At 42.0% G+C, this 15,551-nt stretch overlaps 1 protein-coding gene across 12 annotated transcripts in view; it reads right to left on the bottom strand.

Moving 5' to 3' along the window:
* The window catches only part of AFF1 (ALF transcription elongation factor 1), a 230,812-nt gene that overhangs the window by 120,782 nt on the left and 94,479 nt on the right, over nucleotides 1-15,551 (bottom strand). The gene's annotated exons all lie outside the window — the stretch shown is intronic.

Here is a 15,551-nt window from a genome sequence, read left to right as displayed (position 1 = left end):
CAGTCCAAGCCCCAGGATGATGACATAGGATAAGCTGTGAGCCCTCATTCTAGGCTGTCTACCTTCTCCTCGCAACTAACAGGGTTTTGCCAGTCATACTGGGCAGCTTTCTGGTTTATTTGGCTTTTACTTATTATTAAGTTTACAATGGCTTAAGGAATGGTTTGTTAAAGTATCAGGCAAATTTTTTCATGATCTTTTTCTTGGTTCCATTTTGAAATCAGGGGAAGTTTACATTTTAAAAACATTAACACAATTAATAGCATGAGTAAACCATTGTTCAGCCTCTTACACACCACTGTTGTTTTTAAACCAAGGTGCAAGCAAGGAGGGGGTGGATGGAAGAATTTTAACTGAGGGGACTTTAGGAAGCAGTAAATGTCCTACGTGATTCGTAAACTCTGTAATTACCTTTGAATAATTACAAGTTGACAACCACTTCTCTTAATTAAAGGTGGCAGTTTTTCCTCTGGTATGAAGGAAAAAAAGCATTCCTGCTCTCACAGGATAACCTCACCCCAACATCAGGCTTGTCAGACTTTGTCACTGTTCACAGAGAGTGAGTTACAGTTGACCCTCCATGTCTGGAGATGTGGAACTCACAGACTTGGAAGGACCATACTAGGCCATTTCATATGAGGGACTTGAACATCCACGGATTTTGATGTCAGCAGCAGTCCTGGAACCAGTCCCCTGCAGGTACCAAGGGACGACTGTATAAGTTCTCCTTCACTGATTTCTACATGGCTCTTTGCATTAGATAAGAGGTTCTCAAACTTCAGTGAGCATCGAAGCACCTGGAGGACTTGTTCAAGCACAGATCATAGAGACCTGCCCCCAGGGTTTCTGATTCAATCTGATGTGGCACCTGATATTTGAATGTTAAACAAGTTTCTAGGTGGTTCTGAAGAGTACAAGAGAGCACAGTCTTTGGGGGCTATATGGATCGCTTTAGGCTTACCAAGAAACAATAGCAATTATGAGAGCAGCAGAGCCAAGGACAGCCCCCACTTAGCACCTGCAAATCAGTGGGGACAGCTTTAGGCAAATCACATCAGCCTCCTATTTAATATTCACTACTACTCTGTGAGAGGGAGATGATTAATCCCGTTTCCCAGGTGAAAAAAATTAAGGCTCAGTGATCAACCTGCTATTAAATGGTAGACCTGAAAATTCAAGTGCAAGCCGCCTGACACCAAAGCTTCCGTTCTGAGTCACAGTTCGGTGGCTAGTAAAGCTTTCAGGCTATATTAAATAGAACAAACAAAGAAGGCATGCTAAAATGTGCTAATTTACAATCACTCATAATTGCTTATAATCCCTTAGTCTCAAAGAGGTACACATCGACAATTCAGGTATTATCCCTGCCAGCAGAGCATCTCAGAGTCATAAAACACATGTTCCCTTAAATGTATCCATACAGGTCTGTCCCTGCCCATGGACCCAACAGAAGGCCCTCTTAACTGGGGGTGGGGGTGGGAGTGGGGGGTGGGAGGGGAGGGGCATGACAGCATGAAGTTGCTCTTCAAATTATAAAAGCTGTGCTACAATTTATGTTAGAGCCTTTTTTAAGTTTACAGATTTAAGGTCACTGACCCCAAAATAACCTCTGGATTCACAAGTCATCTCTAATGTGCTATGGGGCTCTTCACGTTAATTTCTTTCAAGAACAGACTATAAATAAACTTGCACTAAAGTAGCCATTATATGCCCGATACTGGGCTCCACTCCCATTAACTTTTGGCTGGCTGACCTAGGCTATGTTCCTAGGGCCTCAGTGCCAGTTTTCTGGTCAGCCCAGGAGTCCCCACCTGCGGGAGGGGGGGTGGACAAGTCACATGGTGATGTGAAGCAGCTGGCTGCATTCAAAAACAAGTCCACGTGCTGACGTGCCCCCCCCCCGGGAGGGGGGGCGGGTGCAAAGGCGGACCACCCAGCAGACATCCATGAGTTCCACCAAAAGTGTGCAAAAATATTTTTAGATAGGGAATAACTTTACTTTGCAGTAGGCAGGTTCTTGCTTTTGGATCATATACTACTGTCCACCATCTGCAAGTTTCAACACCGATGCCTCGGAAAGATTTCTGCAAAATACATCAAACCACCTCCTCTACCACATTTTTTTTTTTTAATTATTATTAAGTGAACTAGAAAGACCGACAGGGGAAACCACAGGCTTCAATTTCCAGTGCCTGGTGAGAGAGAGCAGTGACATATGAGACTCACAAGCCATTACTAAGGTGGGCTGCGCCACAGATGTTTTCACTGACGGAATTCCACCACTCTCCATCAGCATCACGGGAGCCTGAACAAAGCTTGGAAAGCTAAAACCTGCCAGGGTGCGCTCGCTTTCAGAGAGGTGGTGAAACTCCTGAGGAATTCAGAACTGCCCAGTCAGCCCCTGAATGCAGTCGTCTGGTCAACCCCATGCTGGGGCCTGTCAGGGCACATTTACTCCCACTTTTCAAATGCTTCTCCTTGGGGGTATGGGCCCATGCATTAGAGCATTGAGATAAAATGAAGAAATCACAGCTCTGTAAGGATTAGTGAGAGTGATCCCCCTTTTTCTCTTTCCCCTGCACCAGAAAAGGAAAGAGCCTATGTGGAATGAGGGGAAGGAAGGCCCAAGTTGGGCTTGGGATGCGGGGGGGCGTGCTGGCTCTGCTATCATCTGGCTGTAAGCACCTTCCCCAGGCTGAGCCCAAGGGCCCTGCTGCTAATCTAGGTTAGTCATGCAGGATCCCCGAATGCCACCAGGCGCTTCCATGGCAACTCAGCCCACAGGGCAGGCTGTGCACAGCTGACTACCCATTTATCACCCTTGACTGGTCACTGCACAGACCTTCCTCTGATGGATGTGACCGACTCAAGTTTAAAAGTTAAATTCTCTCTTGGAGGACAGAGTGCAATTTCTCCTGTGTAGTTATTTTCATGGGCATGGAAGAGACATTTGGCGGGAAGGACAGGGTAAATCCTGAAATCGACAGGGTGCATTAATTCTCGAAAAGAACGAGTCTTTCCACTGTTTTAGCAGCACTATGCCATTCTGGTTTGAATGTACAAAGGACAGAGCAAAACATAAAACTCATAAGTCTGTTCACAAAAGATAGGCAACTCTGGATTAGAGAGTGGAGACATACGTCACAAAGTGACAGAGGCAAAAGGACAGCAGGCTTGGGTGATTATTCGTCACGCAAGTGACTTTTTTAGTTTGGAAGCCACCCCTGTTGACTTTTTAAGTCCATCTTCTCGCCTTTGTTTCTATGTCCTCTACTCCTACAATCCGGGGATCAGAGAACATTTTGCACATTGGCTTTACGAAAAAATGTCCAACTTTTTTTGTCATTAAACTGTATCACTCATAAATGCATTTTAAAATGAGAAATCAAAGTGGCTCCATGTTTGAAGGCAGAAGAAATGTTGCTTCAAAGAATAGAAAATGTTTTTGGCTCCCGCTCTGTGCACGTGAAAGAATTCACAACCGGCTTTCTCATGATAAAAATCACTCAGCTAAATCTTTCAAGGATATCACCTTCATTACCTGCCCCACCACTTAACACACACAATAAATATAAAGAAAACATCACTTAATCCTAAAACAAAATCTAATATGATATAAAAAATAAATACCAGCCAAAGCGAAATGACAAAATAGCAGTATGTCACAGGTGTTTTCCTGGAGGAGCTCCTAAAGGATCATCTCTAACAGCTCTCTCTGCTACTCACTTCTGCTTGCCACAAAATGCTCAGCCTCATTAAAATACCAGAAGAGTTGTGACTCCATTTTGCAAAATTCAATCAACCTTTAAGATATCTCATATACCTTAAAGGCATACTATGAGTTTTAAATTGAAACAGCCTCTACCTGGGCAAGCTTGGGGGGAAAAAAGTGAGTCACTTCACTCTTAACGAGAGACATGCTAATTTACTTTTCAAAATGAATCTGCCAGGTCCTCTGCAGGCATATTAATGTGGAGCAAAGGTCTGAAAGGATATACTTTACAAAAATCTATCAAGAAGGAGCACCAGATCAGGGTGGAGGGAGTAGGTGGTAGTTTGGTGGTTTAGGGAGTTTCTTGCTTTAAAATTCTGTTTTAATGTGCTTTTCACAAGGAAGTATTCATTCATTATTTGTGTAGTTAAATGTTCTAATTAAAACCAAAAGAAATAGCCTCATATCCATATAACAGTATCAAGATCAGGGGTAAAGAAATATTGGGGTGTTGCTCATTTTGGCAATAACTCTCATTAGAACCTCTGAAAATTGATTTTGGACCCTGAACTCAGTCTTAGATCGTTGCTAAATAATAATTATAGACCCACCTTCATAAAACTGCATTGAAGACTATGTTCCAAAGTTCAAACACCAGCAGCTGCTGTTTTTTAATTGGAGTAGTCTCACTATAACCCATTTTGTTCTTCTTAATAAATCACATAGGGAATTCCCTGGCAGTCCAGTGGTTAGGACTCCCCGCTTTCACTGCTGATAGCCTGGGTTCAATCCCTGGTCAGGGAACTAAGATCCATCCCTCAAGCCTCGTGGCAAGGCCAAAAAATAAAAAAACAAAAATAATTTTTCTAATCATATAAATATACTTTGAGGGGTATTTTTTTGCCCTATAGATGGAAAAGCACAAGAACTTGTCCTCTTACTACTTGGTCTTAGAGGGGACATGGGGGAAACGGTGTGGGTGGGGATACACAGCCCCAACAAAAGTGGGATGAGGGGGAAGGAGACGAATGAGCTAATGCATTCCCATGTGCAGTACCCCAAGTCCTGTGCCTTCCAAACACATTTTAAAAAACAGAAAACTAGTACTGACGGAAGAAGGCCATCACGCCAATGACAATTACACAAACCACACCAGGGAGAAGAAATCACTCCCACTCTCAAAGATTTTGATGATGCACATAGCTGGCAGTTAATAAAGTATTTGTTTTTAATGTTACTTGAAATGAGAACGTCTTATTGTTACTGCCAAATTCCAGAAAACTCAGTCTGTGAGAAGGGTTCCCTAAAATGCTGACAGTACTCACCTGCAGTTAACTGAAAGGACAAAGAAGTTACTCACCGCAGTGGAAACAGGATCACTAGAGATAAATCTGCCCCCTGACTAGTTATTTACATCTCCCCCTTTAGTTATACAGACCCCTGATGATCACAGCCACCTTGCCTCTGACGGCCTGCTGGTTGGCAGTGCCCATTTGGCACCCATCAGAAACACGGGTAGGAGCTGTTGGCTCTTCCTGCAAGTCTGGTCTGTACTAGGATCAACCAGAGCTCTGGCCTCATTCCCAGGCCATTCTTCTTGCACACTCAACTGACCATGAAGGACCACATCACATACCTATAAAATAATGAGGCTGGTGAAAGTCTGTATCATTACAGGAACAAATTAAAAGAATGCTGCGGTCACAAACTAGGAAAGAATGTAGACAAGCAAGCTTGAAGTTTTGTTTGCTTGTTTTAATGCTTGCCTCATTTAATTCATACTCAACTTTAAAAAAATGTTTGGGGCATTAAATCAATTAAGCATCCAAAATTCAAATGTTGTGTGGACTTCCTCACTTCTCATCCTGGGCTATGCGCTCCACAAAGCTGCCTCTTTCTAAAAATCATGAATCTGATCTTGTTATTCACCCATTTGATAAGGCTTCCAAGTCCCCTGCTGCCTACAGGATTAAAGCTGAGGGGTAGGTGTGCCAAGCAACCCTTCACCACCTGGCTTCCACTTACCCTCATGGACACAAACCCTTTTCCGCCCACTCCCTCACCTCTCAACCCTCTGAACACAAGGAACTGGGAGAAAGCACAACCCTCCTCTCTCTGCTAGTTCCCTGATGAATTCCTAAATTGACTTTCAAAGCCATCCAAAACATCACTGCCTCTAGCCTCACCTCCACTCTCACCTTCCATCTCCTGCTGTGAATGATTTCTTTCTCTGGGATACCTCTGTTCTTGCCAATCTGCCCATGTTTACATTTACAAAAACAAGATGAACTGTATACGTGCCTACAGATTTCCCTGGTTAGACTGTGAGCTCCTTGAGGACAAGGACTATTCCTGAGAGCTTAGCAAATAGTGATGCTTACTTAATACACGTCTTTGACTATAACGATTATATTCTGGCATTACTCAATTGCAAACAATCCAGAATTCTGCAGAATTCTGCCAGTCTTATTTATTATTTGATGACAAAATATGATTCACTGTCTGATACCTAAAACCGATTTTACCAGACTGTTGTACCCATCAAATGACTCAAACCTAGAAGGAAGCTGACATCATTTTTCCTAGGTCAGCCATGAAAGCTGCCTCAGCTAACGCCACATGTTTATCAGTTAATGTTACAGGTTTTATTCTTCAACTAATCATAAAAGTATACTACACCAAAGGAAAAAAAAAAGTTTGGGTAACATTTATAGCAAATACACATTTAATGTTAAATCAACAAGATTCAGAACCATATTAATGAGCTGTCTCTAGGAGTAAAACTTCAGCAACAAAACTCCCACAATGAAAAATCTCTCTGTGCTGCTGTAAATGCATCGTGGGAAAAACAAAGAAAATACAAGATCTAGAGAAATAATTTTAAAATGCAAATCAGATTATGTGGCTCCTTCCACTGCTGAAAGCCCCCTCTATAGGTTGCCCTTAGCATTCAAGACTAAAATCCAGAAGCCTGGCCTGGAAGGCTCCATCCCCACTTCCTTTCAACTGCTACCTCCCAGATCTATTCCCCTCCCCATGCCCTTCCTCAACTACTAGCCACACTGGCCTTTCCATGCCTGGAATAGGTCGAGCTGTGCGTTGCTGATCCCTGTCTGGATGCTCGGTCCTAGAGCTGAGGACAATGTTGTCACTAATATCTCCGGTAATTATCAGCTCCTCATACAGGTCCCACACCTAAATGGCCACTCTCCCCGCCCAGCAGGAGCTCTCTAGCACTTCACCCTGCTTTGTCTTTTTATCAGTAAAATTGTCTTGTCTGTTCATTTATCTGTTTAACTATGTCTGGCGCCACCGCCCACCTCCATGAAGAATGTGAAGAAGGTCAGTCACCTTTTCTCGCCTGTGCCTCACTATGCACCCAGCTCTATCCCATTAAGCTAAATGAATATTGGCTGAATGGATGGAATTCTGCATACAGATGCAAAGACAGTAGTGGTTTCTTTCTTTCTTTTTTTTTTTTAAAGAAAATCATACAACTTGAAGTTAACAGAAGCATTTTCAAAAGACAGTCATTATTTAAAAACTAGGCAGTTATGGAGAGAATCCTCTAAATGACTAATACATCAAAATTTCAAGTACCATATAGAAAGCAAGAGAAAAACAAATCATTTCCAAATTCATCTTGTGTCTCATGAGGCTGCTAAAATGTCCCTAAAGGGATTTAAAAAAGCAACTCTTCTCTCAAATTATTCGGGAGCAAGTTTTTTGTTGTTTTTGTTTGTTTTTTGTTCTTTTAAAGAAGAGACTAATTCTACAGTCATAAGAGATCAAACATACTAAGTGGATATTTTTTGTCACTTAGCAGCTTAAGCACCAGATAATTCCCAACACACACCAAATTAAACAAATTACATTCTATAGAACAGCTTGGAAAACTGTACAGGATTTACCATTCCAAAGGAAGAGTCCCTCCCAATGACTGAACTTCTAACACACATTCCAGAAAACCAATTGCACCACATACGATAAGAAGAACTGTTTGAAACTGGGCCAAAGTACCAAATACAGCTTCAGCCAGAACAAATGCTCAGCCTTTAGACTTGCTAACCAACAGCAAAAAGCAACAGGAAAAGGCTTACACTTGGAAAATGAAAGGAAAAGCAATGTCTGTGTATTGATAAGAACAGTGGGGAACAATGGGATAATAAGGAAACTGGCAAGATGCAATTTATTGCTCTAAAGAAGAAAATATTAAGAAACACTTATTCTTTAAATGGGTACACAGAGATCCAATACAGTTTTCGGTTACTGAACAAACCCACCAAAATTGTAGGGCTCTTCCTCCATCCCTTTAAGGAAGCTCATTCCATAAAAGGAGAGGATATCTAAAAACTAAATTTAACGATTCTCCATTCCCCAATCAACACATGACTGTTAGTAGTAGAAATCACTGCCAATTATATTTTAAACCTAGTTAAACAGACTGCTGTGGACACACATATGAAGAGAGAAGCCTTCTAAGACTGAAAAAGTTTCCAGGCTCTAACAATCACATGGAATAAAGCCACATGGATATTTAATCTTACTTGCATATTACACAAAACAGACGATGAAAATGTCCTGTAAGTGTTTTTACAGAACCATCGGCACTTTTTTTTCCCTTTACCTCTTGACTTACAGTTCTCTCTTCTTTTGGTTAACTGCACGTGCCATGCTTGTTTTCACAGAAAGAAAGCTTAATGTCATAAAAACTAAAGGCAGTCTCATTATTCCATTTCATTCCACAGACATTTCAAGTAGGAAGAACAGGGAGATCATTATAGGAGAAGAAAGCTGGAAACATGTATTGGTATTTTATATGGCAACAAGCAACAATGACATGTTTCTAAATATTCTCATTTTCATCCTAACCCCAGCTCACCTCCTACCACCCACTATAATTGGCATCGGCTTAAAGCTAAACAGTAAGTCATTGTTTTTCTGGAGAAGTCTCCCTTCATTTCGACCTCTGCTAAGCAGTGTTATGAGCCTTCCAAAGCTTGTCAGGATTCTCTCGGCTGGATTTTGGCCCAGCCAGGAACATTTATATGCAGACTAGATCATCTTTTCCCCATCACTGCCAACAGGCAGCTCACTTGCATAAAACAAGGGGTACTTATCAAACTTAATAAAGCATCCCTCCACCTTCTTCAATGCTAGTAAATGAGAATCTGAGAGCTCAATTATTTAAAAAAGAAAAGAAGTACACTTCAGGATTTTGAGAGATTATGTCCTTTATAATGCTTTAACATTTTCATTTTTAACTCTCTCTTTGAAAAGCTGAGGCTAATATATCCATTGTAAGGAAATGATAAGCAAACATTCAAAATTACCAATATACTGATAACATATTAAACAAGGCCTCTGATTATAAAATATTTCCTCCAAACAAAATTGCATTTAAAATATTATTTATGCCACTTAAAGTTATTTAAGAGCACTAATGCATTTATCTATCTATGGTTTTCGGTAGCCCGACTCAAGATCTTAATCCTCACAGAACGGTAACAGAAGACCTATTTGTTTCCAGTAAATATTGATTTTTATGTGCTAGACCTAGGGACAAAAGAATTAAGGAGGCCACAATCTAGCGGGAGAAATACAAAAGCGGGGAACCACTAAGAGTGATTGTAGAGGTTGGTTACAAGCGCTAAAGAATAGGGGAGAAAAACACCAAGTCTAAATGGAGGGGCCTTAGATGATTTAATTAAGAGCAGAGCGACATCTGAGCTTGAAGGATGAGCAGAAGTCTGGAAGAGAAGATGGGACCCCCATATCCCCGCTGAGAAAGGGATCACTGGCCATGGGGTGTTTGCACACATCTCACCTCGTTCCCCAACGCTAAATTTCTCATAGGAAGGGTCCAAAGAACTCTGGGTTATTTGTGGGGATGACAGCTTTTTGCAGTCATCCTCTCCGCTGGGCTGGCCTAGGCCTCAATGACCTTTCTTCTGGCAACAATGCCCTCATACGGCCTGTGGACTTTCCTCGGCCTGAAACAATGATCTCAAATAGGGTGCACCCCAAAAACTGTCAATTTTAGGCAATGAACAGAGCGGGGATGTCAAAGTTTAGAATGCAAATGGACTTAACTGTGGCCACAGATGATCACAAAAGCAAAACTCATCACTCCTCCCACACCCTCTTTCCTCCTCGCTGCCCCAAAAAGCGCAGTCCCAACACCCACAAGGTACCAGCCCCCATTACAAAGCCTTGCTGCGCAGAGTCTGGCCTGACTTCTTAATTCAAATGATTATACACTCTTTTCAAGACCTCCAATGTATCATTCTGTTTACTGAGCCAGCAGTCACAATCCCAGGACTGAAAAAGTTCAGTAGTAAATTTAAAAGAAACCTTTAATTGAACATCTCCACCCCAAACTCTTCCTTAGTTTCCTGACATGATTAGCCCAGAAATTTCAGAGTGGCGAGTAAAATTAAAGGAGAACAAGGCTACCAGTGGCAAACGCGGGGCGAGGCGGGGGGGGGGGGTGGGGGGGGTGGGGGGTGGGGTGGTTAACATTCCTATTTGACATAACATTAACCAATGCTTTAATCCCAACTTATAAACGTACACTGAACAAAGTTAGCAGAAACCAAAAAAATGGACTAGACTAGGGGTCGGCAAAGTATGGCCTGTGGGCCAAATCTGGCCCAGCTGCCTGTTTTCGTAAACATTTACTGGAACGCTGCCCACTGGTGTACATATTGTCTATAGCTGCTGCAGTCCTCGAACAGCAGAGGTGAGGGAGGAGCTGCAAAGTTGAGTAGTGGCAGCAAAGAATGCATGAGCAGTAAAGCCTAAAATGTTTGCCATCTGCCCCTTCACAGACAAGGTTTGTCAATCCCTGAATTATTAAACAAGAAAAACAAAGGATGAATTTTAAAGTTCATTTTGGAGTGTTTCATTTAAAGGATTACTTCTGAAATAATTTCTTCTGGAATATACAAGTCTTTCAGTAACACCAAATTTCTCTCTCACCAGCTTACTTGCCTTGAGGGGAAAGATGGAAAATCTCCACTTTTATCTCTTAATTATCTAATTTTAATGCCTGTCTCCCTTATTCAAAAAGATTAGCATAATGTAGTGTGTGGTGAGAAGCATCCCAAGGGGGCAGCCTGCAGATTCCAGTGCTGTGCATTCTACGATGTTACCCGCTGTCTCCAGGGCTCAGCTTCCCCATCTCCAATACCTTGCCTGGACTAACAGTTAACAGCCTCAAAAGGGTGGCAAAACAGAACGTGTTGGTGGAAGTTCGGGAGCTGTACGAGGCATAAAAACCATGCCAGTCACTGGTTCCAGCTGCATCTTCAATGGAATAAATGGCCTTCACACTACAATTCTTTAATTTTAGTTTGAAATAAATGGAAAAGGACAGGATGTGAGAGAGATGGCAGAGCGGAAGAAAACATTAGGAGAAGCTCTGGGATTAAAAACTCCCAAGGCACAGTGAGTCCAGCCAACTTCCCTGAGCTATCTACTCCAGCAGGCGGGTGTGGTTTTTGGAAAATATGAAGAATTAAGCCAGTGGCTGCTATTAAAGGTCAGAACTTACTGTTCCTCAAATGTCCTGGTTCTTTAGAAATCTGGTGGGAGACTGCACGACTAGATTTGAGTACCTTTATTTAAATAAAAGGACATCTGTTAGGTTGACAGCCTTGATGAAATTAAACTGAGATCTTCAAATGAAGGTAGAGTGAACATCTTGTCTGATGTCTTATTCCTTTGAATTTAAAACCTCTTAGGGGATCTCCCACTAATTAAGGCTGCTGCACCCACTCTGCCTTCAGGCGGATGTTGCTTCCCGCACAACTCTGGGCCAATCATAGATTCAACTATTCTCTTACAATGAAATCGCTGAAAAATGACAGGAACATTCACATTAGACTTTACCAAAATCTGGAGGATAACAGAACAGAAATAAGCAGGTAATACGCAACCAGATCATTTGATTGACAAATTACAACTTGTCTCACTTCAGCTTGGGGTCCCTGGTTATCTGCAGATCCGCTGCCAGGGAAGATATGCCATCACCCCAAGACTTCTCTCATCCTGCCCAAGAGGGAGGCTCTGAGAGCCCGGGGCCCACCCATGAAGCATGAGGGACATCAACTAAGTCCACCTCTTTCAGGAGAGCCCCTGCCTCGCTACTGGTGACTTCCACAGCATAACCCTGGAAGAACACAACCCAATCATCCTAGCATTCCTCTAACATATGCATGTTTTGTTTGTTTGTTTGTTTTTTTGGCCGCACTGCACAGCTCACAGGATCTCAGTTCCCCGACCAAGGATTGAAGCCAGGCCCTTGACAAGGAAAGCACGGACTACTGGACCACCAGGAAATTCCCAAACACACTCTTAAAGTAGCAGGGGGTAGTTTAGTTATACTCTTTCACAGGCATTTTACTGTTACCCAAAAATAGGGATGTCTAAAAGAATGGACAGGGTCTTTACTCCTCACAAAGTGTCTTCACTTGGGGGGAGGGCTAATACCACAAAAAAAAGTTTTTTTTAATAATTTTGGAGTCAGACTAAGTGTTCAAAGCACTCTGTAAAGAAGGATTTGCTTATTTTTAGGAAAGCAGTCACCATATCCCTAGTCACAGACACAGAAGAAATTTTAGTTTGTAACAATCATGGGAAAAGTCATTTTTAAAACAATACTCAATATATCTTGGAAGGGTCGAAAATCCCAGAAACTCAATAAAGCAATCCAAGAGAATTCTTAGTAAGAGAAACCTAGGTAAAGAAAAACGTACCTTACCCAAAGGTTTTGGTCTGAGACCTCAAGAAACTACCTAAATAATCTACAAAATGAGATATTATCAAGGACATACAACTCATGTTATAATTAAAAAAAAAAAACACAGCAATGACACCCTGAAAGAAGGAAAAATAAAACAAAAATGTGTCTATTTACTCATCTTCTAATCATCTTCCCACATTCACACCAAAAAATAACCCTAAGACTAGTTCTGTAACTTAACAGGGGTTTGGGTTACACAGATGTATGCATTGTCAAAACACAGCAGTCCACTTAAGATTTGTACATTTTGTGGCAAGTAAATTTTATGGCAGAAGGGAAAAAAGAAAACCCTGTATATAAATACTTAACTTTAGTTAATGACATACAAGCTGAAGTATTTAGGAGAAAGTACACTGATATCTGCAACTGACATAAAAAGCACAAAAGACAAATTACTGGATGGATACAGCAAGGAAGAGATGAACAGACATATGGTAACACAAGTACAGTAAAGTGTTAATAATATAATCTGGCGATGAGGCTGTTTCCTGTGGAATTCTTTCAACTTTTCTGTTTGAAAATGTTCCTATTACAATATTAAGGAAAACTACCACAAGAATAAATTAGTAAATATGGTAGGATCTGAAAGGCTGCCACATGCAGGGAGCTCCCACATCTTTCATCAGACACATTCAGAGAATTCTGGTGCAATCTGAAGTTTTATCAGAAAGGAATACCTGGGAAGCATATGGTCCTCTATCAAATAGCACGGTGGACTTTGCAAGGAAAGGAACTAAAGAGAGGTCCTGAACTTGTGAGACACAGATTGCATTTGCTGTGAGCAGAATTGAAACAGCTTGAGTGTCTGTGTGCATGCTGCATGAGTGCTATCTGTGCAAGCACGCTGAGCAAAACCTTACCTCACTGCTTCAAAATCGTTCTCTGGCTTCTGCTTTTTGCTCTACTGAGAAACTACAAGTGATCCAGCAGAGATACATAGACACATTTGTAGGAGTGAGTTTCAGGCTCCCATCTGCAAAGCTTTCAGGTCAATCTCCCTAGCAACCACCGAGAAGACAATTCACCTTTCCGCCTCCCTCCTCCAATCTTCAACTTTTAAAAAAATTGTTGCTGTTCCCTATTTGCGAACTAGGTTGTTTGTGAGGTTTTGGAAAATTAATCTTCTTTGGTTCCTGTCCTATTTCTTCATGTACTGATTTAGTGCCTATAAAGGAATGACCAGAATCACATTTCCTTCTTTATATTTCAGAGTGTTTTTCTTGCAAGTCCTTCCCTACAAAATTACCAGGCCAGAAAGCTTTGGGCTTTAAGGAGGGCCTGATTCTATGGTTTTATTTTCCCTAGTTTGAGTTACATCTGATATCTAAACTACAAAAGGCCCAGATTTTAGAAACGCATTTGACACAAGTAAATCTGTAATACAATAGGTGGTTACCTTATACCTACCAATCTCTCTTTCTGTATATTTTTTCCCTCGAACTAGTTCAAAATGCTACTGAAGGCTCAAGTCACTCAGAATTCTTTCCTTGCTCCTTTAAAAGGCTCACCTTAGTTCTCCGTTAACTCACCCTCGGCACCTCTGACCCCTCTACCACCTTCCGCTACAGCAACCAGACTCAAGGTCTCCAAATGGAGACTGCTGTTTGTCAGTCTCCTACCATGGTTTCGTTGAATTTGGGGGAAGGCAGAGAGGATGCTGAGCAATACAGGACAGGACAGAACACTCTGGTTACTGGCATAGTAAGCTGGTTAAAAGCATGGTCTCTAGAGTCAGTTAGGGTTCAAACTGGGCTCTGCCACTTCCTAACTGTGATCATTTGGGCAAGTCATTTAATCTCTCTGCGTCTCAGATACATCAGCCGTTAAAAGGGGTGGTGCTAATGATAGTACCAATTCCCTAAGATTAACATGAGGATTAAGTGAGCTAATGACTGCTGAAGTGCACAGTAAACAGAGAGCACTCAACTGGGTAAGAAAGAAGCCTGAAAATGTCCCCCAGATGATCCAGCCCTAAAAAGAATACTGTGCTCTTTATCTACCCACTCGGGATCGATACTTCCCTAATTCTCAACTTGTATCCATCCAAGCCCTTGCCTGTGCCATGGCCCCTCTGCTTCAACAAATCCTTTCCTCACCACACTCAGAAGTGTTTCTTCCATTTTCTGAATTTCTATGAGAAGTCTGACCACTTCTCCCTTTTCTACAGGGCAGTGTAATCCACACGGTACCTAGCAGTGTCTTGCGCACTATGCCCCAAACATGGCCGAATAACTCACATTTGGGGCCAGCACCGACTGAGCTGGAGTCTGATGACAATGCACAGGTGCTCGCTGAAGCACAAATATCCCCAGGCCTATGAACTAGGGGGGCCCTGCAGAGAAGGGGTCCTCAACCATGGCACTACTGACACTCTAAGCCAAATCATTCTTCATTGTGGGGACTGTCCTGTGCCCTGTAGGAAGTGTAACAGGACCACCTGCCTCTATCTTAGAGGACAGTAGCACATCTTCCTCCCTGCTGTGACAATCAAATATACCAGAAATGTCAAATATCCCTGGGGGCGGGGGTGGGAAAATACCCTAGATACCCTCCTCCTCCTTCCTTTCCCTTCCTCCCCCGAGTTGAGAGCCACTACAGTAGAGAATGAGAAATATTCTCAAGTCACTGTTATTTTCTACTGAGAAAGCAGACTGAAAACAAACATGGAGATCTTTCTTAATAGCTACATTTGTGAAAGGGACCTTTGGGACTCTGTTGTGACTAGCTATGGTCAACCGCATAAGTCACAAGCTCTAAGCTCTAGTTTCCTCTTCTTTAAGATGGAGATAATTGTACCAAAGGTTTAGGGCTGTTGTAAGAATTCAATTACCTAATGCATACAATTACCTTAGCCCACTGCCTGGCACATAGTTAAGTATTTAATAACTGCGAGCTATTATTAATAAATACATACAGCTGGAGTCCAAGAACTGGGCAAAGCAACACAGGCATTGGTCTCCCTACCCCTGTGCTTTCTATGCTCCTCCCACTCTTCTCCTACCCAAGGAAGCAAAATAATTCAATATTAAACAC

This window comes from Delphinapterus leucas, chromosome 5 (genome assembly GCF_059928025.1).
Source record: "Delphinapterus leucas isolate spDelLeu-1000000601 "Yukka" chromosome 5, BTC_Dleu_Yukka2, whole genome shotgun sequence".
Classification (NCBI taxonomy): Eukaryota; Metazoa; Chordata; class Mammalia; order Artiodactyla; family Monodontidae; genus Delphinapterus; species Delphinapterus leucas.
Note: the sequence above shows the minus strand (reverse complement) of the source record. Positions and strands in the feature narration are given on the sequence as shown.